The 23,962-nt window shown below is 39.5% G+C and overlaps 1 protein-coding gene across 2 annotated transcripts in view; it reads right to left on the reverse strand.

Annotated features, from left to right (window-relative positions):
* The window catches only part of LOC148323576 (ephrin type-A receptor 6-like), a 132,309-nt gene extending 110,752 nt beyond the window's left edge, over positions 1 to 21,557 (reverse strand). Inside the window, exons 1-2 of one of the 2 annotated variants that reach the window (XM_088315886.1) lie at positions 21,432 to 21,557; positions 17,512 to 17,590 (exon numbers count right to left, since the gene is read on the reverse strand). The gene's annotated coding sequence lies outside the window, so the exon portion shown is untranslated. Of the gene's footprint in view, positions 1 to 17,511; positions 17,591 to 21,317 lie in introns of both variants that reach the window. The other variant, XM_088315885.1, reaches the window with a different exon arrangement.
* Between the last annotated feature and the right edge of the window lie 2,405 nt (positions 21,558 to 23,962).

A 23,962-nucleotide genomic window follows, 5' to 3' on the forward strand; every position in this document is an offset into this window, starting at 1 on the left:
GAGCCTGCATCTACTTTATGTACTTTACTATTCCCATCCTGACGGCGATTTCCACCCCCCTAAATGTTGCCGGGATTTTATGACATTCGGCGCATTTAATAGACAGTACCGTTGCTTTGACTTGAAAACGTTTGATTCCACAACTCTTTTGTCTGGACGAGCCAATGTAATTGAATTGAAAGTTGTGCAGTCTCCTGGCATTTAAAGGCGATCCCAAGAGATCCCCCCCCCTCCCCCCTCCTCGTCCTTCTCGCTCTCTTCCACTGTCTGCCTCGTTGTCTCTATCCTCGGAGTGCGGAGTGCTGCTTCTGTGGCATCACTTGCCTTCCCCTGATGTCACGTTTGACCTCTTTCTGCTGCTGCTCCTAAAAGGAGGCAAGCACGCGATCGCCGCAGCAGCCAAGGACGCATCCCGTTATGTCATTTATAATAGATGCATTATTGCATTGAAGTTCAGGAGGTCTAGTGTAATTCCCCAAAAAAAAAAAAAAAAAAAAAAGGATGGTTTCAACTCATGGTAATATGGCGAGAGGTTATGGGGCCAATACACGAAAGCAGAGTTACTGAGAGTGACTTAAAATTAATACCTGTAAATGAAACTATGTCACACATTTTTAACCTTGTTTACAATGGCACAGTCCAAAGTTGTATATGAAATGAGCTCGGGGAGATATGCTGTTTAGACAAGGAACGCACACAAAGCGCTTTGCTGACACAATTCTGGATGTAATTACTTTTAGAGGTTGCACAAATAATAGATGCAAGGTGACCTTTTCACAATATTTATTTATGCTTGAAATTTAATCTGGCCTTTCTGAAAAAAAAAAAAAAAAAAAAAAAAAAAGGAGCAGAAATGCTCAAATATCAAAAGGAGGCGTGTTTAACTAAACAACCATGTTTTTTTTTTTTATTCAAAAATGCAGAAAAAAAAATGCTTACTTTTTTTTTTCTATAAGCTTGGATCGCCGACAAACACGAATAAAACATAACACGTCTTTGGAAATTAAATTGTACACTTTTACAAAGCTGCTCAGTAATCCCCAGCACACACAAAAAAAAAAATGGAACCCGGTCACTGTTTGCAATAAAACACAGCAAAGCATCACCAAAAGTCCCTCTGGGAATCAGCAGCCTCGCGTCTCTCCCACTGCGAGCGAGGTCTAATTCCGACATACTCATCAGCTTATATCTCCTCCGCCTTCGACTCCCGTCTCCTCCCACCTCCTCAAGAGCTAACTCAAAGCTAATTTGCAATTCTCACCGGCAGAGTAATGCGCGTCTCATCTTGGTGCTAGGTAACAAAATTATGGGAGAAATGTGGAAACACAAGGAGAAGCCGAAAAAAAAGAACAAGAAACTTGCAATCAGTCACCCTTGACTTGAAATGTGGTGTAGTGGTTCACGCGGCTTTCTGCGTGGGTGAGCGTCTCATTTTTCGGGACGTCTGCTGTCATGTAAAAAAAAAATATATCGTCTTTGTCCGATGACGCTAGTTGGATGCGAGTCAGGACATCCCCATGTGGGTAAGCGTGTATTGGAGGCTTGTTCCCTGCTGCGTCGGCATCTGTCTACATAACAGCCTTCAGGTAATAGCAGGAAAAGCCTCCACCTGCTGAGCGACACACGCACACGCAAAAACGCCCACAGTTGTGCTTTCACACCAAAAGCTTCCCATGTCCATGTCATTCAAACCTTGAGGCTTTAACCGGAAGTGAGAACACCAGTGTCGATGATCAAATCAGAATTTTGAAATCGACACGAGGCATCAAACTGACCAGGATTTTTGGAGCTCTGTTGGGAAACGGCGCTTGAGCGTAAAAACTAGTATATCCTGATTTCTACGCCGACAAGTGGATGAATTCTTTTTATCTCTCTAGAAGCTGGGCCTTTTTGACAATTTGGTGGTTGTAAGTAGATCGAAATTTGAAAGCATTAGTATTATTATATATTTTTTTATGTCAAAGTCGTTTTTGTGGCGGGCCACAAATTAAGGCCTTCCCTCAGAGGGCCGTGATAGAACTCTAAAACAAAGTGCTTAATCATCACATGAAATTATTGCATATGCACAACAAATTGATGGAAACAAAAGTCAGGTCAATTTACTGTCAAAAGGGTCAGCAAAAAAAAAAAAAAAATCTCAAAAATATTTTCCTCAAGAATTTTAGTCTAGATTTTAGCCAGGATCATGAAAATTGGGCCACATAAAAAGTTGTGAAGAGCCAGATCTGGCCCCCAAGCCTCAGGTTTCACACCTGTGGCAGATCTGGATGTGTATGTTGCCTTCAATCGAAATTTGAGTCATGAACATGCAATTTATTAATGCATTTGAAATATATATTTTTTTCAATTATTAAACGGAAGGCCGTGCGCACCACACCTCTCGCACAAAGTCAGCTGGTGTAGACGCCAGCTCATTTGCGACCGTATGTGGCATGTGAGGTGTGTCAGAAAAGCTCCAGCAGTCACAAAAGACGGACAGGGAGAACGTGGAAGCAGAGGCAGACATCATTTGGCATCTAATTGCATTCTGTAGATCTTCACGGAGAAGTGTGAAGCAGTCGCTGAGAAATCTTAATTTGCACTTGCAAATGGGATCACTGCGGCAGCTGGATTATAAATGTTACATTCCAGACAACTAACAAACCCCTTCATTAAACTAACTCTGAATTTCTGCCAATGCACCTGCAAGCACAGCCACCAAAATTGTGTAACATCGCCTGTGCCACAACTTAGACCTGCTTTCACGTGGTCTAAAAAGCGGTCGTATATTCTCTCACAAAATTGTCAGGTGCAATATGTGCTCAAAAATAAGTCTGCCAGATTCCCAAACACGGTCAACCAGACATGCCTCGGCTCGAATACCATCTACGAGAACAGGGCCCTTCAAGTTGCTTGGATGCGAGTAACCAGACAAGTGATATGGCAACTCGAAATTATCGGTAAATGTGCCCTCTCTTCCCAGCGAGAGGCCTCTGGCTTCAGATGTCTGACGGTGCAGTCGATAATCTGCTGTACAGTCCAGCCCGAGTCAATAAATGTCAGAGAATATTTTTTTTTTAATGCTTACATGTCTTACTTACTATGAAATTGTGCTATTGAATTAAAAAAAAAAAAAAAAAACGCAGTTTTTCTTCTCTTTTGATAGCTGCTTGGTCAATTTTTTTTTTTTTTTACGAAAAGCAAGATTTGGAAAGAAAAAAATATATATATTGAATAAGTTTGGCGCCAAAGATCTTCTGAACCCTGACCTCAAAAACTACTGTGATGAACTCAAACAGAGGTAGCGAGCCACTCCCTCTTTGAAAATCATTCAGGATGAACGGACAAAACCCCAACGACCTTCTCCACCGACGAATAAAAGCCGTTACCGCTGTCAAGGCCGCAACAACTTGATATTTTCTCCCACTGACAGTTGCAAAGATGTCCATTTAACGTGTATTCTGAGCTTATGAAGTTAGTTACGTGTATGCGTGCTTGTGTGCTTGCCCGCGGCCCGTCTCCTCCACCGCCTCCTCTCACCCTTGTTTCTCATGCCGCTTCTTGGTCACGCTACCGGCTGACTGGGTCAAAGCACACGGCACAGAGCTGAAGGGCTCTTGGACCAGAGCATAATGTGGGCCTTCGCAACATTAGCCTTCAAAGTTAGCTTGGGCGCGATGCTATTTAGCCTCTATGTCCGACACGATTTCAGCACCATGGATAGCTACAATTTAAGCAGCATAGTGAAAGCACAATTTTGTACACTGAAGGTAAAGGAATTCGTATAACTATATATGAAAATAAGTGGATAATTGGCCAGTTTTGTATTTGGTAATGATTATTTTGTCCATGTTGACTTTATTAACCGATTTGCAATGCAACTTTTTTTTTTTTTTTTTGTCTTTGCTCACTGACTCTTTAATCAAGAAATCTGTCCCGGCAACGCTCTGCATTTTGCCACGACGCAGCTGCTTGGGTATTAAAAAAAAAAAAATGTAAGGCACAATGAGACATTTAAAATCTTCATGCAATGCCATATAAATAGTTCCGAAAGTTGCTGAGAATTCAGTAAAAATGTAAGTTGTGATTTTTCTAAACATGAACGTCTACTTGCATTAAAATTTCTATTTAAAAAAAAAAAAGTGCTAAATTTCTCAATATTTGTTGTCAGACATAAAAAAAATACACATTAGTATTTTGCTCTTAATATTGCGACAAAAACTTCAACCAGTTAGGTGAACAAGCAAGCAAAACAAAAAAGGCCCAGTAAAACCTCCCAATGGGTGTTCTCAATTTATTTTTCTTGTTGTCCAAAAATATAGAAAAAAAAAATGCTCTTATGCTATGCGGCCGATGATACGTTAAATCGAATTACTTCGATTTAACGTCAGTAATTACTAATTACTAGCCTCTGTGGCTATTACAAAGTAATTAATAATTACTCATTAGTAATTACAGTTTAATTACTTTACGAAGACTAAATATTTATCTGTTTTAAGGAGGTCCTAAGCACTGTCCTTTTTGGCCCTGGAAAGAAGTCATCCGAACAGCTCGGAGGTGCTGTGTCCGAACTTTAGTCAGAGAGTAAAAGTAACGCAAACGAAACGGCGAGATCATCTTTTGTCTTGGCGTGTCGACGTTATTCTTGCGTCAGACGGTGATTTATTAATGAAATGAGTTATTCATTTGAAGGCCTATTCAGCTCTCTCAGCCCTCACAAAAGAGCTGATGATTAAATATTGAATCCCAGGAGCCAGATTGTAAAAAGGCCGTGTAGGTGATGAGGAGCATCTTGAAATGGGATTGCTGTCCAACTGCGAGCTTGTAAAGATTATTGCGAGCTGGAGTGATGAAGTCTCCAGTCTAAGGGTCAACAACCTTTTTGAAACTGAAAGCCACTTCTAGGATACTGCTTAATGTCAACAGTTTGATACTCGTTAGAATTTTTTTTTTTTTTAAATTATAAATATGTTGAAGGTAACAATAATATTCAGATGTGAAAACACTTCACAGCATAATTCTCAATAATTATTTAACACAATGGGGAAATTTAATAAATATCAATGAGCAACATTTTAAAGCTCGACATTTTCAAATGATCGCTCCGACAAAATGTCACTTTTTCATTTGGTCCTACCTCGAGGATGAGTATTTGGGAGTGTATACAATATGATGACCTCGAACCTAAAATTTGGACATTTGCTTTTGACTTCATGAGACTCTCTGCGATAGTTTTTCATTTTATAAGCAAAAGATTTTTTTGTCAGGCAATATTTACATAGTGTGACATATCTTATGCAGCTTTATCATAGTTTGGGGAAAAAAATTGTTTTTATTTTCTCTGGAGTTATTTTAATTTAGTTTTATTTAGTGCGCCGAGCTGCTCTGTTAGTTTTTATTAATTTAAGTTTTTTTTTTCCAAAAACAATTTGGAAAAAGTGTTTTACACGTGATCAAGATTTAAAAAAAAAAAAAAAAAAAAAAAAATGTATATATATATATATATATATATATATATATATATATATATATATATATATATACTACTTCAGGAGAAAAGCAAAGCATATCAAAAGGACTAAAAGTATTTTTGATTTTATTTTCATTATTTCATTTGGGGTCACTGATGCCGAAATGTTACACTCACTGGACTCAATAGCAACGGCTTAGCTAAAAAGAACTCAAAAAACTAATATCGCACATTTCTATTAGTGAATGATATTTAAGACAACCAGAGTAAAAGTACTTTTTTTTTTTCCTAGCTTGATATACAAATCATTCCAAGAATCAATACGGCATCTGATCTGCGAAAGCAAGATAAAGATGCTTCGTTTGCCTTGTACACTCTCCACCGCCACTCTGCTGTATCTGAGGCCCCTCCCTCTTACACACCACACCCCCACACACACACGCGTGTATTCAGTGTGTCTGGTCTGTGTTTGTTTGGCGTTGTTTTGATTGCCAGTGCTTGTGTGTTTGGGCTGTGCTGGCTGAGCGAGCGTGCCCGGTGCAGAGCTGATGGCGTGCCAAGTGCTCCCTGCGGGCTGGCTGTGCCTTCCACTCTGCTCAGCCACCGTGAACGCCAAGCCGACAGACTGCTGCAGGGGGAGAACCACTTCCTTTCTCCCTCCCTGTCTCCCCTACATTCACACAGGCTGCATCATCATCATCATCCACATCATCCCCCGCCACCCCCACGTACTGACCACGCTATTTTAGATTTATTTTCGCCGTACATCGTTTGTACCATCCTCTTAACCTACTGCCTCCAATAACGTTGAGTACAGTTTTATCATAATGGGTTTACACAGTATTCACACTTAATTGGCCCCACAATGCAATTCGCATTTACAAGAATGACCCGTGAAGGCTTTTTGAACCGATACACGCAACTAAAACCATTTCAAATTCCCACGGGTGGGTGTACAAACTACACAACGACTTTTTTCACCACCGTTTTCCAACTCAATCAGCTCATAACTAAAATACGCACTTATGTTAAAGCAGGTGTGGGCAAACTACGGCCCGGGGGCCAGATGCGGCCCGTTAAAGGTTTGAATCCGGCCCACCGAACTTGGAAAAAAATTAAATGAATAAACTTTTTTAATGTTTTATTTTCTAAATACTCTAGTGTGTCAAACAAAAAGTTTGCCCACTGTTTTAAAGCCTGTTAAGGAATTTGTTCACCCCTAACATGGTGACGCTGCAATTTTTCATTGATGTCACAGGATTCTACAGTTTAGTAACATTTGTCCTTTAAAATGAGCAGGAAAATTCAGCTTGGACATGGAATTGCACGTAAGTTACTATTCATTAACATTTAACTCTAATTACCAGGCTCATTAAAGCGTTGAATTAGTTGCAACATTCATTCAGCCTCCTCTCTGTTTAATCGTGAAGCAAATGGAGCGTCGCAAGTTTGAAGTGATTACTATTGAGATGGAAGTGCCATGCACGGCCCCATGAAATGTCACTCAGCTGCCCTAAAAAGAGGACGGAAGAAGCTCTGGGAGCAGTTTACTTCCACATGGTCGGAAAGCTGTCGCGTGTGCACACATACATACACACAAAGGATTCCAGCAAGATAATAATTCCAAGCGTGACCCCGTGGCGTTTGAAACGGTTCAAAACGGCAATTGTAGTTTGGGTGAAAACACCTTTCTTAAACGGTCGTGTTTTACTCGTTTCATTTCGCAAGTGACAAATCTGTCAGGCCTTTAGGGTTTTTATATTTTTGGATGGCGTTAGCTTCTGAGTGTGTGTGTGGGGGGGGGGGGGGCAGCTTAAGACAAATAAAGACATTTGGTGATGTTCATCGAAAACGGCAACTTCAAATAGGGAAAATCGGGGAAGAACACGATTTATTTTGCACGGCCTCGCTGTAATTGTTGACATCTATGAGCTGTTCAGTCCATTCTGGACACCAAGGAATGCTTCAAAGAAAGTGCTGTATAGATGCTTGATTGAATCGTTATCTTTATATGTACTTCTACGATTGCATATCACAACATGAAACGCGCAGAAACACAAAGTGATGCTCATTGTTGAGAAGGTCAATATTTAAAAATAACCATCGTGGGTTTAGCCCCTCAGGTCATAACCTTGAATTGGGAAGGTCTTATTGAGGAATTGATTGGTGATGACATCTAAGGGAATATTTTATGTAAATTAACTGGAAATGGATAACACAGATGCACAAATGCGCATTGCAGACATAGGGCTTCATTTTCATAGACGGCACACGCACATAAAAACGGGCACATTTTGAGTTTCGTGCTGTTACGAACATGTTTGGGAATTTGGATGACCACATGGTGGGCGTTCCTTTGGACCGGGGGGGGGGGGGTTCCTTTTTGGCTTATCTGGCAATTTAGTGGCCAAAAGTAGACTAAGCTTGTGCTTCATTTAAAAGCAATGCGAGGAGACGCTTCCATTGGCCATGAAGCAAATCAACCGTGCTCACACCCACAACGGCGCTTTGAGCTAGACGTAGATTAAATAGGGCCCATAATGTTAGCATACATCAGTGATGTCCAAGACACTTGGTGGGGAAGAAAACTGAATTTCTGAATAAATCAAAGCTATTAACGGAATCATTTAATGCAACAAAGACTATTTTAAAAACAGTGTAATACCAGGGAACGTGTCAATTTTCTGTGTATTCAGCACAAAAATTCACGCAGATTTTACGCATTTCAATTGTTAAAAAAAAAAAAAAAGTCTTGTTGCTTGAGGAAGAACTCCTCCATCTTTAATTGCCTTTCAAAATTAGCTGTAAACAGTATACATATTAATAAAGATAATTAATCGGCAGACTAAAAATATAAAGTGGAAGAATTCATTTTTAATTGTGCTAAAAAGTTCGGCGAAAGGACACGATTGTTCATATTGAAGATCCGCCGAAGCGCTAACGTAATGCTGATGCAACAATCCCCCCCCCCCCAAAAAAAAAAAAAAAAAACATTCACCCAACTATCGCAAACTCCAACGGCACATATCACTTGACTGTTCACCTTTCTCCATTTCATGGTTGTTTTCATCATCTCATTGCTTGACAAGACAATGGATAATAACCCAGCGATATCACAGACACCAGCAAATGAGAGTAATCAAGCTGTCTTGTCCTGGTGCCGTTCAGGTTCACTCATCAAACCCTAATTATCACCCGGGAAACCAATGTTCCGCTTTAATTATTCTGATGAATGAAATGGTACAGAGAGGACTCAGTCTGCAACCGAGTGGAATAACAGCTTTTAGTCATAAAACACAGCGGAGTAGGAGGATGAGGATGAAGAAGAGGAGGAGTAAAGGTGACTCCGGGGAGAGGCGGTGTGAAGGAAGTGACAAAGGTAATGGATGAATTGGTTTCAGCGTGGATGAGGAGGAAGAAAAATAAATAAAGAAGTTGGTCCTATGAGGAATACGGTGACGGGAGCAATTTTCAAGGCCAACCACTGACTTTTAAGTAGTGCACAATATTGATACAGTCATACCTTTTTGACTTTTTAATGATTGGTTGTTTTCCCTCGCCGCCCGGCCTTTAAATGGAAGCCATTAAAGATCTTTTTCATTGGAAATGACGCAAATGTCTATCGAGTTACGGTCTTGTGCAGTCGGCGTTTGCATTTTATAATTTCATATAATATATTTGCAATTCACTCCACTAACCAACTTAATTTAAACCACAACGGAGGCCTTCATTATCCTTTTAAAAACACATTTTCATCTCTGACACAAGTTGGTCGGCTAAAAGAAAATGTTGAATTTGAGTCTTTGCCCCATCGCGTGACTCACCTCCCCAGAAGCCTTTGCACCGTCGTAAATTATAGATCAAATGTAACGAGTACTGTAAAACTATTCTTTGGAGTACATTATTGACCGAGCTATGCAGATGGGTGCGCACAAGACACGCTCACTAATATACTTCCCATAAATGCATCGTACATACGGCACTTACGTCCAGCTAATCATTTTGTCCAATTAAGAGGTGAATAAATGCACAATGGCAAAGAGGTCAAAAAATATTTACGCTATCATCTCCAGTTGCGGGTAAAAACTCGGACTCACCCTTCTATTATACAAAATACCCAAAGCACGGTGATGCATTATATTTTCGGGGTAAATTGAAAAAAACACAAACATGGTGCTGGAAATGCAGAAAACAAAAAGCTGAAATAATAGAAAGCTCAAGTCTTGTTCCGGTTGAGGGCAACAAGTCCTTGCTTCTTATCTGCAGTCCAGCTGAGTTGCTTCATGCTATCAGCAGGCTGTTATCTCGGTGCCCCCTTAAACCTCGGCACGGTGCGAGCAACCTGCACCCTATCAGTGACTGTCCTCGCAGAGAAACATTCATGGCCGCCGGGCCTTCCGCGACCCCGCGTTGACCTCTCCTTGGTTTTCCTTAGCCGACCTTGTGGGCCGGCTTCTCTTCCTAACTGTCATTTTTCTCCTCATCATTCACTTTCCCCTTGCTGTTAATAACGGCATACCTATCGTACGTTTCAGAACAAGCCCGCAAGAATGCAAATTAAAAAAAAGCCGTTATAAGCAAGCACATCTATCTTTTTGTGGTCAGGTGGTAAACATGTCAAAACAGAAATGAGGCTTTTGCTCTTGTTACATCGAATTTAATATATAGTTGCTTCAAAGTTTTTGTATTTTCTAACTCATGCACACCATGCGCGTCTTTGCATACTTGTGAATGGGTGCATGTTTAAAATTCCCGCTCTGGGTGGTGCTCACCAAGTGGCCCGCGGGCTATCGTTTGCACCGACTACTGCAAATCTAGATTGCCTCCTTTTTCCCCAGCCTTGTGAAGTTTGCTGACGTTGGGTTTCTCCAAGTGAGGTCAAAGCAAATATTAATTTGATGGATGGATTTAATTAAGTCTAACATTTTCCCGTCCTGCTTTGGAAGCCAACTTAACTATATTAGCGAGATGCTATGACTTTTGGGATACATTAAACAATCGCAAGCGAGCTGCATTATATTTTTTCCTAGTATTCCACACCAGTCTATAAAGGACGTTAGTACAGTGCCTCCCTGATTGCATGTTGTCTCATGCTGCAAATGCCACATATGTATTCATTGAGGGATGTATTTTAGAGCAAACTGCACATGAGGGCCAACCAATTATCGCATAACAATTGAGAACGCGGATATTACTAAGAATAACTAAGAATGCACATTGCATGCCTTGCAAAACAATAACTGAAAGAGCACACCCCTCAATTAAAAAAATAAAAATAAATAAAAATAAAATACAAAAGGCTACACAGCTATGACATTTGCTATGCAGCCAAGTCCAAATTGAGGAAAAATAGAAACAAAAAATTGGAGTAAATATTAACTTCTCATTCATTTACAATTTATTTAACTATTGGAAAAATATTAAAATTTCAGCCATTAAACCAACAATCCTTCATTAATGCACGATTAAAAAAACAAAAACAAATGTAATCGACATAATAAAAAAAGTGACATTTTTAAAATGAATGGTGCATTTTTAATCTTGTGGAGTGCAACATTCCAGCGCCAAAAATTATTCCGTTATCAAACTTTCACGCCAAGCAACACTATGGCTAATGACGAAAATGACATTAATTGAAGCTGACCTGAAGAAAAAAAAAAGGATTAGAAAATAACCGACGCCCCTTCCCCTCGCATCTTCACAATTGCCGGCCTCCGAGTGCGGCCACAATTTGAAAAGGACCATTGCGTGCTCGTTAATCTGTCATGACTCACTGTGTTCGACAGCACCAACTGGCTGTCCACGGCAAGGGCTGACGCTACCACAGGTAGCGGCGGAGAATAGAGAAACGGCACCGTTTACAATGCGACTAATTATTCGAGTGGCGACGGTGACAGCGATGCTAATGAGTGTTGACAGCCACACCCCCATGGCTGTTTGTTCTAATAGGCTCAACATCAGGCGCTAAATGAATGGCGCGCACACACACACACGGCTACTGCCACATATTTAGCCATTTTATTTTGTGTGCTTGGGGAGAATGACCAAGGGAACACGGAATTGCTGTTGCTTGATAAGAAAACACGGCAAAAACTTGCCACAGAGATAACTTAATAAAAAAAAAAAAGGACTATAATAACATTGTAATAAGCAATTAGGCCACTTGATTGGTATAATGAGGTTTCTTGACATATCAGCTCATTGTTAAATGGGGAAAAAAAAGCAAAATCGAGAAAAAAAAAATTTAATCCAAGAGGAAAGGAGGATAGAAAAAGAAAAAAAACGGACTACAAGGCCAACGACAGCAGGGAGGATCATTTGCACTTTCAAATCAGTCACTCATGTGAAGGAAGAGAGACAGATGAGTGCAGATGGGTGGAAACAGGATAGAAAAAAAAAACGGTTTTATACTTGCTGAATGAATTCGGATGACTTAAGCATTCTTACAAAAGTATAATGAAATGAATACATTTTATGTTTACTTAAATAAGAATAGGTGGCGGAAGTCAATATTTGACTAAGTCAAATAAGACGTGGGTCGACTTTCCCGGATCTGATTTGAAACTCTACACAGCTTTCTTATTCCTAATATAAATGCAAATTGAATGAAGGGAATAATTTCAACTTCAAATGACAGAATTAATCCACACGTCCATTTCCTTCTGTTTAGCTTTATATTATACTGTTCAGTGATTTAAAAGGAAATCACACCTCACAATTTATTCCTTTCTGCTACTTTAAAGCTCGTTTGACTTTTTACAACGAGTAAACAAGATAGGTACGCTACAACCTTTAGAAAGCTTTTCCCAACCTGATTGATCGAAAAATGACACAGTCACAAGTTGTAAATATGTTTATATTTTTCCCTTTTTAAATAAAACATCATAAAAACACTTGAAATCTGTCTCGTGAGCAGCCATTTTGAACAACTTCAGAATTCTATTCATGTTCCTAAAACCGATCATTGTAAAGTGTTCCTCAGAAGAGAAAGGAAAAAAAAAAGCGCTATAGGAAAATTGTTCTCAGGTTGTGGAAATATGTCTCAGTTCAGAAAATAGTCTTGTGGGAATTACGCATGCATAATGAATTTACCTCCAGCATTTTTTTCTGCAGTTATAAGCAGCTTGTGCATGTAACCTCTTTGGAATTTATGCAATATATACAACTGAATTAATCAGTCGACGAATGTTGTCATTAATTTAAGAAGGGGGCAAAAGTTTATACATTGAAAGAAAAAAAAACGACTGCAGCTAGATCGCAACACCATAACGGCTACAGTCCTCATATCTGCAAAGGAATTTTTTTGTACGGCAAATGAGAACACCTTTGCCACTAAAACAATGCTAATTAATCTTAACTCTAATTTTCAAATGATGCATTTATCTTAGTCACCAACTAGTACCTATTAATTTTATATGATGCCTTTTTAAATAGATACAATACAAAATAAATTTAAAAAAATACTCCACACATAGTACGACGTCGATCCAAGAGCCAAGTCGTAAACAACGGCAATAAAGTCGAACAGCAACACGGTGGTGACTTGCGTGACAAAAAGTAATTTAACAGGGTTTCTCCTGCTCGTGCAGTGAATGCTTTGGGACTGTGGCGTCACCTCACCTACAATGTCACACTTTCGGATGGTGACAGTTTGCTGGTGCAAGCAAAACAACTGTTTTGAAAGTGTGAATTGGGTGTGAATGCATACGAGTTGGCCGGCCTTGGCAATAGCGTTCAACAAAAGCTGCTCAAATACACACACACACACACACACACACACGGACCGCTGCGTGTCATTAGCTGATTAGATTTCGATGATTTAAGTTAAGATTCTAATTAGATGCTGTCCCCCAGAGGTTATTCTTATCTTTACTTGATTCCCATATACGTGCATAAATTCAATACCGTTACAATTGGAATTTACGTATATTTTTTCTACGACTGAAGACAACACAAATAACTCGGTCCCAAAATACAAAGAAAAAAAAAAGGCAATCATTAAAATGAAAATTGGAAAACAATTTCCCTTAAACCCGTTTGCCGCTAATCACATTGTTTTTTTTCGACGCAAAAAGAGACAATTGTATCGTTTGCATTTATTGTAGCCGAACCGACATGTTTAGAGCGGACCAATTACAACTCGTGTTAAATTTAGATGGCACTCAACGCAATCATGATTGTCATCTGGAATGAGCCTCCCTGACAGTCCGCCTCTTGCATATCGACTTGAACGTCAATGACGGATGCCATTTTTATGACAGTACATTGGAGAGTAGCTGCGTGATTCACATTTTTGAACGCGCTGTCGCACACTTTCAAGTTAACTTTACCAGTCCACTTACAGCATTCCCTGTCAATATAAAGAAATATATTTGAATCCTGATGCATCGCATTCCTCTTAAAATCTGGCAATTCTTCCCAGCAGGCTAACTTTGCGAGCTAAAAGTTCAAGAGAAATACCTCCACTTTTTGGTTGCAAACTAAAGATCAGAAGCAGAAGATAGAACGTGACACTGACCGTGACTGTGCAATAATGCAACATACATGTGACAAAATATCAGGCAGACATCAAGTGTCGCCTTACAGATTTATCTCGGACTTGACTTAAAAAAATACACACAAATCATTTCGGTAAATTGACACAAAAAGCAAGATGATGGAGAATCATTTCCGAGTCATAATACTATTAATTTTCAACGAGTCTCACTGACAAATACAGTACACAAAAAAAAAAAAAAAACTATACTACTACAGTCTTCATGTGCATTTACAGTACATGATGCACAAAATTACAGTGTGGCCCTCAAAAGGAGCATCACAGGTTGTTGCTTGATGCTCATTTTCCCCGACCACCTTGGCAGTGGCGATTCTAGGATTCATCATTGTCATTATTATCATTTTTATTATCATAACAGTGAATAGTTGCAAGTCGTGATGGGAAAATCAAGCTTCAAGATGCTTCATGAACCAGTTGTATTTTTTTTTTTTTAAGACTCCTCCAGATGGTTGGTTAAAGAAAGAGATTTAAGAAATGGCAGTCCAAAGTTGATATTTAAAAAAAAAAACAACAACAAAAAAACAGAACAGCTCCCTCTAAATTGGATGCCCCAAAGCCATTTTGGCTTGGTATTAGCATTTCGCAACATTTACATGGAATGTAGGGGAAATTTGTACTTGGATTTGGGGGTATAACACAAAATAAATAAATAAATACAGCATCTTATGGTAAAAGCTAACAGAATAAGATGGAAATACAGCCCGTTTCAGCCAAAGCCGATTCCTAGGATGTTCCATCCACTAATACGGCAGATGTCTTCCACAATAGCACATCCGAGGCAAAGTAAACAGTGGTCCGAAGCAGCAGGCAGCAGTTCACAATCCTGTCAACACCAAGGTGGCGATCAAAGGGAACGGTTCCCCTTCAGTGCCTGGGAACACAAGCTTTGATCCTCTTTTGGCCTGACCTTTTTTCGACCTCGTGGGTTGGGAGGAGACAGGGGGGGGGGGGGAATAAATAAAGCCCTTTGGTATCTTCTCAGACCTCGGTAAGGTGTCAGGTTGCTGCTAACCATAATGTTTGAAGTAAAGGGAGCATGGGAAGTGGCCAATTAATAAAAAAATAAATTTAAAAAATGGTTATAGAGTGTATATGGGCCAGATTTCTTTTTTAATTATACTTTTAAAATCAACAACATGATGGGACAGCTAAATTTAAATGATTTTTTCTCTTTTTTGTTATTAAAATATTTTTTTTATCATATTTCTTGAACCTATCAACATGACCAGACAGGAGTACATGAGTAAAATAATCTATGAAAAATCAATCCTCTTTAGCTCCATCTTGTGCCTTTCGTTTATTTTTCAAGTTGCCTCCGCACATGAGGAAAAACATCCAGAGATGGTGTCAATCATTTCTGGTGCACTCGCGGGCACAGTAATAGCGGACACAACACCGCAGCCTCACTCTGACCTCTTACCTTGGGCTGCAACTATGGCACAATATCTGCCACCAGAAAAAAAAACCTGAATAAGAAACCTGCCTTTATGAGGAACTGCAAGCAGACCAGCACGAGCGGGTGATTTAAAGTTGGCAACCCAAACCTTAAATCTTGCTAGCTGTGTTAACAAATGCCCTCTCTTTTTATTTTTATTTTTTTTTTGTCTTTTAATGCATTTTGTTTAAAATGAATAAAAACAGGAAATACATTTCCTTCAAAATGAGTTAAATGAAGTTAAAATGAATTCTCTAAGAAAAGGCTGTCCTGCTGAAGAGCAGTGATCAGGTTGACTTCACACCTCCAAACACACACACACACACACACACGCAGCGTCAATCCCTCCTCGGCAGTCGGACATCATTCTGCGTCCCTAATAGGAAACCCACTGCACTTCACCTCGCATCCCATTACCCTGCCAATCATCATTCCCCACCCATGTCAAACTGTGTTGGGACTCTGTGGAAGGACTGTGACCTTGTATCACAATGCTTCAGTCAGAATGGAACAGAAATATTTATACCTGCCAGACAGATAGACTGATGTATAATTCATGGCCGTAAGACTGGCTGTGCTGACCCTGGACTCTGCAAGACGGAGGCTTCTCAGGGTTTATGATACCCTCATTAATACTGGGTGGGGACACTCCCCTGAAACGGGTCCATTTGGGCCCCGTGTGCTTCATTCACGTCCCGACGCTTCAATTGTCGGTGTAGCCATCTCGTCATCGAGTTTACATGTCGTGGAATTATATGACAGTTTATTTTAACCGATAAAAGCAACCAGGGCTAAATTTCTCAATTTACCTGGCCCAGGCATTTATTTGCTATTATATCATAGTCGGTGGTGCAACAGGTGACGCACAGAATGCAGGTCGGCATGCATGTCACCATTTTTTGGACGACGATTGGAAGCATAGCGATTCACTCTGGCGAATTTCCTCTGACTAAAAAGAAAATTCCGAAATAATTAGAGTCCTAATCTACAAAACGCAAATTTATTCTTGGCTGTATTTTTGCAACCATAAGGCACACCTAAAAGTCTGAATTTTTTTTTCCCCAAAATGGATGCGGTGATTTGCAGCTTTATTCTGCCGATGTTCAACTCGCATTCCAACACCACTCACGACAACGCTCTAACCGAGCCATCTCAGCCATTTTTGATTGGCTGAGACATAGACAACGTTAACCGTAACCTTTACACAACAGATGCTGCCCAAAGGAAATTTTCCAGCTGGAATCATCATTAAGGACAATCAAAAGGGCGGAATGGATGAGCAGAAAATGAGTACATAAAATGCACCGATTTTATTTTATTTAAATCCAACGTCCCCGTTGATCTGTGACTCCATGCACGCCTATCTCGAAAAAATGACAAGAGGGAACCTGGTGTGTTTGATGGAGAACTTGCCCAGCTGTTCCTTTTGGACACAGAAAATGAGGACTTAGATGGATTTATGGATGAGGACTCATTAAAAAAAAATAGTGTGTGTACATTGTTGAATACTTCAATGAAGTACTACTTAACTCAGTTTTGCTTCCACTGCCTTTTTAAAAACATAACGCTAGCATGCGTGCTAAGCTAAGGTTTGTTTTAGCATGCCTGCGCCTTTTAATACAGTGCACCTCATCGTCACGAAAATACGGTATTTTGGGATGAACAAACAAACAAAAAGAACAAAATTCATGTGATGCGAACCACCCATTTTCAATCAAGTCCGATTTTTGAATTTGGTAGAAATGCTAGACTGGTTGACAGCCAATCACAGGAAGGCCGGAGCACAGATTCAAACCCAAAACTCAAAACGGTGCGGGAGATGAGGAGATGGGATTTCGACAACACAACACATCACACAAGTGAACTAATTTAAGACTAAATCAGAAATTCAGACAATGAGACACACCTGGATAGGACAAATCGATGGAGTGGAAGAAGAGACCTGATTGGCGGAGACGCGAGGAAATCAATACAGGCATGGAATATTTGACAAAAATTTAAAGTAGCCAACTCAATAATTCTAAAAACATTTTTGTCATGTATTTTGTGTTTAATTGTATTTTTATTTACCTTATTAGCCGTCTCTGAGCTCTCCCTGAAGGTTGTCATCAATTCCCACAGAAGTCTCGTTGAGATGTCTCACGCTGAACTGTGTAGAAAAAAAAAAAAAAAAAACAATTTACCTTGAGGTGTAAAAAGCTAAAAAGGATCGATTTTATCAATCTCATGTGTTGTTGTACTCCGTACACAAACAAGCTAGGAAAACTATCTAGGGACTAAAAAAAAAAAAAGTTTTATGGAAGAGTGATTATATCGAGAGGCTCCTGCTTTACCAGAATCTCACACGTCACATTCGGATGCCGTCAAGCAATATAAATCATATCAGAAAAGAATCTCCACACAGCACTGATTATTATTTATATCTCACCTGTGTATACCTGAAGATAAAAAAAAAGAAGAAAAAAAAGAAAAATGGAGAATGAAAACAGCTCCGTGACATTGTCGTGTAGTTGCAGCAAAATGGATGTCGGGACATCTCACAGAAGACTGAGTGCATGTCATCAAAAATAATGTAAGCAGGAGAAAACAGATGGGGTAGCGGGATTGCTATTCAGTCAGCCCGGGCATTTCGTGCCATCTGTTGACGATAAGATGGCAGCTTTACATTGCAGACGATACACGAGGGGGCTACTTTTTTTTTTTTTTTTTTTTTGGCTGCAATCATCCTTGTTAGACCAGATAGTTATTTTCGGTAAGTGGCTCATAAGCGTGGATGCAATGATGCTTGTTGTTCAACGTGGGATTAGAGCTGGAAAGTAACGTTGGAATTTCAACAAGAAATAAAAGCTTGTTAAGTACTGTAGCATATGCACAGAGCACACCAAACGGAGCCAACATGAGCACACAGCAATATGCTAAGCTTTTTATTCATTTATTGTTTCTTTTATATTTTTTTTAATTTATCAAGCGAACCATAATACCGAAAGTATACATTTAATTAGTACATCTTTATTGTAGCGCACCAAGGAAAGAAAGGCCTTTGGGAACCTGCGAGTAGACAGGAAGTAGGCTAGCATCTGCTAAATTAATACCTGAATTTTTATTTCGAACACAGGTGAGCCCTAAAATCAAAAGTGGCGATTGCGCAACATTCCCCGTCCGAACACAGCTTTTGTCTTACAGGTTGAGTTTCACATCAGATCTTTTGGGCAGAATCACACCACCGGTGTGGGCAAACTACGGCCCGGGGGCCACATGCGGCCCATTAAACGTTTTAATCCGGCCCGCCGAACTTGAAAAAAATTAAATGAATAAATACTGTGGTTTTTTTCTGACATATTGTTGTAATGCTTTTATTCACTTTTATTTAAAATTAAATGTATTTTTTTCCTCCAAAGAGGTGAGGTTACCAAAACATTCCATCCATCTGCTCCTGGTCCGGCCCCTCTGTCAAATCTGAGAACCCATTGTGGCCCGCCAATCCAAAAGTTTGCCCACCCCTGCTTTTTAGGAGGTTCCCCACAGCAAGTCATCAAGTCTGCCGGCAAGGGGATCACATTTGTGTGCAGCCCAACTCACTCCGAAATCCAGTGCCAGAAGTAAATGAACCTTATGTGTCATTTGTAAAGCCAAATTTACTCAGTGGTCAAAAAGGGGCGACAACCAGGAAGTGGCTCCTGATCTTGTGTCAGTATATTTCCATGAAAATAAATGAATGAGTAAAGACGTTTTTATTATTTGTCTTACGAGTCTTTGTCAGTTAGCCGCAGAAAAATTCACTACGTTCCTAACAGCAGATTGTCGACACGTGTTCTTTAAAACAAAGTGAACGAAACTGTTCACTTCGTTAAAAGCTCAGCCATACACGAATAGTCGCAGAAGGGCATTTCAAAATGAATACGGTGAGTCGTGCAGCCGTAAATTCACCAAGACAGATGCATGGGTTCATCTGCGGTACGAGTGTCTAATTTGCATTAGCTGCTGCTCGGTTGTCAGTCATTACAACGTGCTCAGACTTGCAGCGCTCCGGACGCTGAAACAGTTGGTCATAGTTGCAGTCGGGATAAATGTTATTAATCTCATGAGGCAAATTAAGGAATGAGCAAAAAAAAACCAAAATGTGCGCCATGTAAGCCATGACGATGACTCTGACAAAATAGTGACTTCAAAAATATTCTTGTCTTATGTTCATGAATTAAATTTAATTCAAAGTAAACAAATTTTCTGAATTATTTCACAATCAGGCTCAGAAAAAGTTGTCCCAATTATTCTGAAGGATTTCTGATAAAAGACCAAAGTCAAAAAGTGAATGTCTGATTCAACTCAGCAGGCCGCATTTATTTTCCCCGTTTCCATCATTTGTAATTTGTCTGCATTTTATTTCCTCATTGCGAGTTATTTTTATTATTACCATTATCATCATCTTTAAAATATTTTTAAAAGTATTCCGTTGGTCGCAGCACAACTACGGGCATGAGAAGGGTGCACTGCCACAAACGGATGTACGATCATGGGTGAAAGATGGTCTCCAAGTGGCCCACTTCCAATTTTACAACATCCACAATTGGAGATCTTTTTGCGGTTCATTTTAAATGACCAACGCGCACCGAATTGATCTCCTGCATGGACTCAATCGAGTCCTTTCGCCATGGACACGAAAAGAAAGGAGCCGCTTGCACTGAATAGGAAAAAATGTGACCGTGTCCTCGCCCACAACGGCGCCAATCCCCCTTTTACCTGCACCTGGCTATGCGGAAAAAAAAAATGCAGGAAAATTGAGCCCTTTTTAAAGTAAAAGATCTCATTTCATTTCCTCTTCTGCTCTCCTCTTTCAACAAACAGGAAAAAATGTGGAGAACAGCAGAAAAAGTGTAGGTAGAGGGTGTTTGAGATCGTGACGCCCGGGATGATGGGATGCAAATGGATGCGTCAAGTGTTTACACGTGCCTAATTCCCACTTGTCAATCAACTTGAATCCTCAAGAGACTTTAAAATCAATTCGATTTGATGGGAGGAATGGAAGAAAGAGTAGAAAAGGGGAGGGGGGTGAGCGAACCTGAAAGGACATTGCCGTGTGTCACGTTGGAAGATCCAAGCGGTGTTTTATTTTCTGACTATTTCTGTAAAACGGCAGCCTTGGGAAACACGTTGACCTTCAACTGTGATTGACTTGATCTTTCAGTACATCAAATTTTAATCCAGTTCCACACACTAGTGCACCATTCTAAATTGCATTGTGACGCAATTTACGCGTCACATTGCAAACCCACCCGAGTTAAATTGCACGCGCATACTAAGTATGATGTGTAATGATGGCAGAAACTTGTGCAGTCCAATCTGCCCCGCTCAAAAGTTCACTGCATCTCCGTAATAGGACGCACTAGCGATTGGTAGGCCTTAAAACAGCAAGGGGAAAAGTGAAGTGAGGCGCTTACATTGGTCACTTAATATGGACGAATAAAAAAAATAAATAACCGTCTCTTCTTTCCTCATCCTTTTCCACATTTTAAAAGGTCACAAACACAACAACAAAATACATGTGTAGTTGTTGGCACGTGGGTACAGGGTGAGATTAATCTTGGTTGTTTGCCGAAAAACTTACAGGAGGTTTGTCCGAAATCTAGATTTTAAATTTGTCTGAAAAGAAAAACTACTTTGCATGTGACCTTGCAGGTATTTGAACACACCAAGGAGGCGACCATTTTGGATCCATGGCAAAGCGATGGGATTTCGGTCTACTTTGTCCACCAAGAAATTTGAAGACTAGATTTGGTCGGTGTCTGACACGACATAATCCTTCATTGGAATCATTCTCTAAAATGAGTCCTCCGTGTGACAATGCTCCACACTTGAAACCACAAACAAATACCTCCTACCTGGATGAGGAACGCCACCACAGCCTTTATAATGCAACTTTGTTGGGATCAGCCGAGGAGCCAACAAGCAAACACACGTAGGAGACACTGTGGGATGGAAATAAGGAGGCTTACCGAGCGGGTGCACTGATGAGCTGTCATCCGTATTATGCAAATGAAAAGCAGCTGGTTCAAACAAGGGTCAACCCTAAAGGAAGTCAGTGCAGTGGCAGCCAATCACAGCGAGCGCATGGCTGACATGGGCCTCCTCTGCAACAGACACAATGCACTGCAAGATCAAACACTTTTAGAAGATTACATTTTCTTGTATTCCTTTTCAATATTTATTTTAAGATATCATGCACATAGAAAAATGTGCTGCTTTGGGCCTTGAGCAGCATGGGTAGGTTTAAATATCATATCAGACCTATCTTTTTTTTTTTTTTTTTGCCCCATTATTCGGGAGCTGATATTTGCTTGTGACATGAAAAAAAAAATCAATTGATTATTGTGTACATATTTTTAAATTCTGAAATCTAAAAGATGGCTTCATGTTCAATTATAAATAAGGATACTTTCAAACTTTCTTATTTTTAATATGTTCTGCACAATCTCAGGCGTGCTTAAAAAAAAAGTGAGACCTTGAACTGAAAACTTTCACACACATCATTCTATATTTTTAAACAATATTGAAACGTCTCAGAGGAGTCTTCCTCATTCATCTCAGAAATTCACCAATGTCTTTTTAGAAATGTCGAATCCGTGGTCAACCCCCGGCCACCTTCATTCTGAGGTTACTCCCCAAGGCCAAATGGTGGTTCCTCAGAATGATGAAGGCTTTTTTTGATGTGGCTAATTGATCCACATCTGGGAATAAAACAGTCGGGGCCCGACAGAAGAGGTTGAAAAGGAGTGAGAAGCACAAAGTTGAAGATTATGGAAAGCTAGCAGAGTCCAGGGGCACGCTTCCTCTTCTTTTGAAATTGGCACATCAAGGTATCACAAACTGATGCGTTCAAGCAAATCATTTGCCGGCGCTTAACTGATCATTTTCAAATTAATGAGGAAAATGACATAATTTATACTATAGATTTAATTTTTCCGAATATATTATGTTGAAAATATTGTAAGAATGTTAGTACTATGATGAGCACATAGTGTACCCATTTTACTGCAAAATAGGGACATTATCAGCAAATAAAAATAATAACATAAAACCATAGTACATCCAAAGTATCTATAAACGGTAAGAAAATAAGTTACCAGTTTGAGCTGATGAAGAGAAAATTTCAAGTGCAATTAATAATTCTACACAAACATGCGTCAGGAAGCAGTGGTGAATAATTCCAAATTGAGGTGGAGGTGATCTGGAGGTGAACGTTAAAAGATAACTTTCTTTGCACAATTTGAAAAGCAAAAAGCATCAACCATAATTATGTATTTTATTTTATTGCGATTTTTTTTCAAACGGAAAAATGAATACCCACCTACAGGAAGAAAGTGAAAATAGATGAAGTCACCGAAACGATGTCAGAAGAATATAATCAAATTGACAATTCAGCAAAATCTATTTCAGAAATGAGCCACATTGTGCGGAAAAGACGATATGCAGATCGACATGAAAGTTGGCGACCATACTATAGGCGTCTTTAAAATTGTATGACAGGGGTCCAGAGGGTTACAAAAGAATTTAAATGCAGGGTTCAGACAGAGTTGAAATCGGAATACCGCAAGACACAATTGGGGGGGGGGGGGGGCTCAGTAGAGACAATGGTGAAAAACAATCTGGTCTTATGTCTTTCATCAACTAACCAGAACGCAGAACCTCTCAGACGCTTACCCTTTAGATTTACATTTTTTTAACTATATTTTTATTGCTTTTTTACACAATATATATATATATATATATATATATATATATATATATATATGGCAACAACAACAAAGATAAATTCAAAATAAAATACCCAAAAAAGATTTAGATTTAGATTATCTCTTTTATTTCACTCATCAACACATTGAAACGAATGTATACTATGAATGAACCTTGCATACAACTGCACTCTCAAGATTTACGATGACAAAGATCTGTGTAATATTTGCTGCGAAAAAAAAAAAATAATGATAAAGGAACGATTCAGCGCAGTTTATTGATTTACGTTTCAAAATGTACAATATCAACCATCTGCTTATTTGAACCAGCAAAATTAGCCACAAACTTCGACATCTGGAACCTGACATGAAAATAGAAGGCGGTTCATAATTGGCAGGCATAAACCCATGAAATGATATCCAATATAAAGATAATAATGTTTTCATTATTGACACATCAGAGGGAATTATTCATTTACCAATACGTTTATTATTATGGTGGCAGTTTTTTTTTTTAAATTGCAAAGCGGTTCCTAATGAATCGTCTGCAATAATGTGGCTTAGGAAATTCAGTCATAAAAACCGAAATAGACGATCACAACTCTATTCTCGCATTGATTAACCTCGCTAATGTGCTAATTTTGCCTGGTAAATTTTCTCTCTGCAACACCGGTCTCATCAAGGACCAATTAGCTCCTACGCAGCCCACAAGCATCCATCATAGCGAGACAGACACACTCATCGTTTCTTTTTAATGCCGCAACACACTGCAGCTCCACGCAGTCAATAGTGTT

Source organism: Idiotropiscis lumnitzeri, chromosome 14 (assembly GCF_059441095.1).
Source record: "Idiotropiscis lumnitzeri isolate Australia: NSW breed Sydney's pygmy pipehorse chromosome 14, RoL_Ilum_1.0, whole genome shotgun sequence".
Classification (NCBI taxonomy): Eukaryota; Metazoa; Chordata; class Actinopteri; order Syngnathiformes; family Syngnathidae; genus Idiotropiscis; species Idiotropiscis lumnitzeri.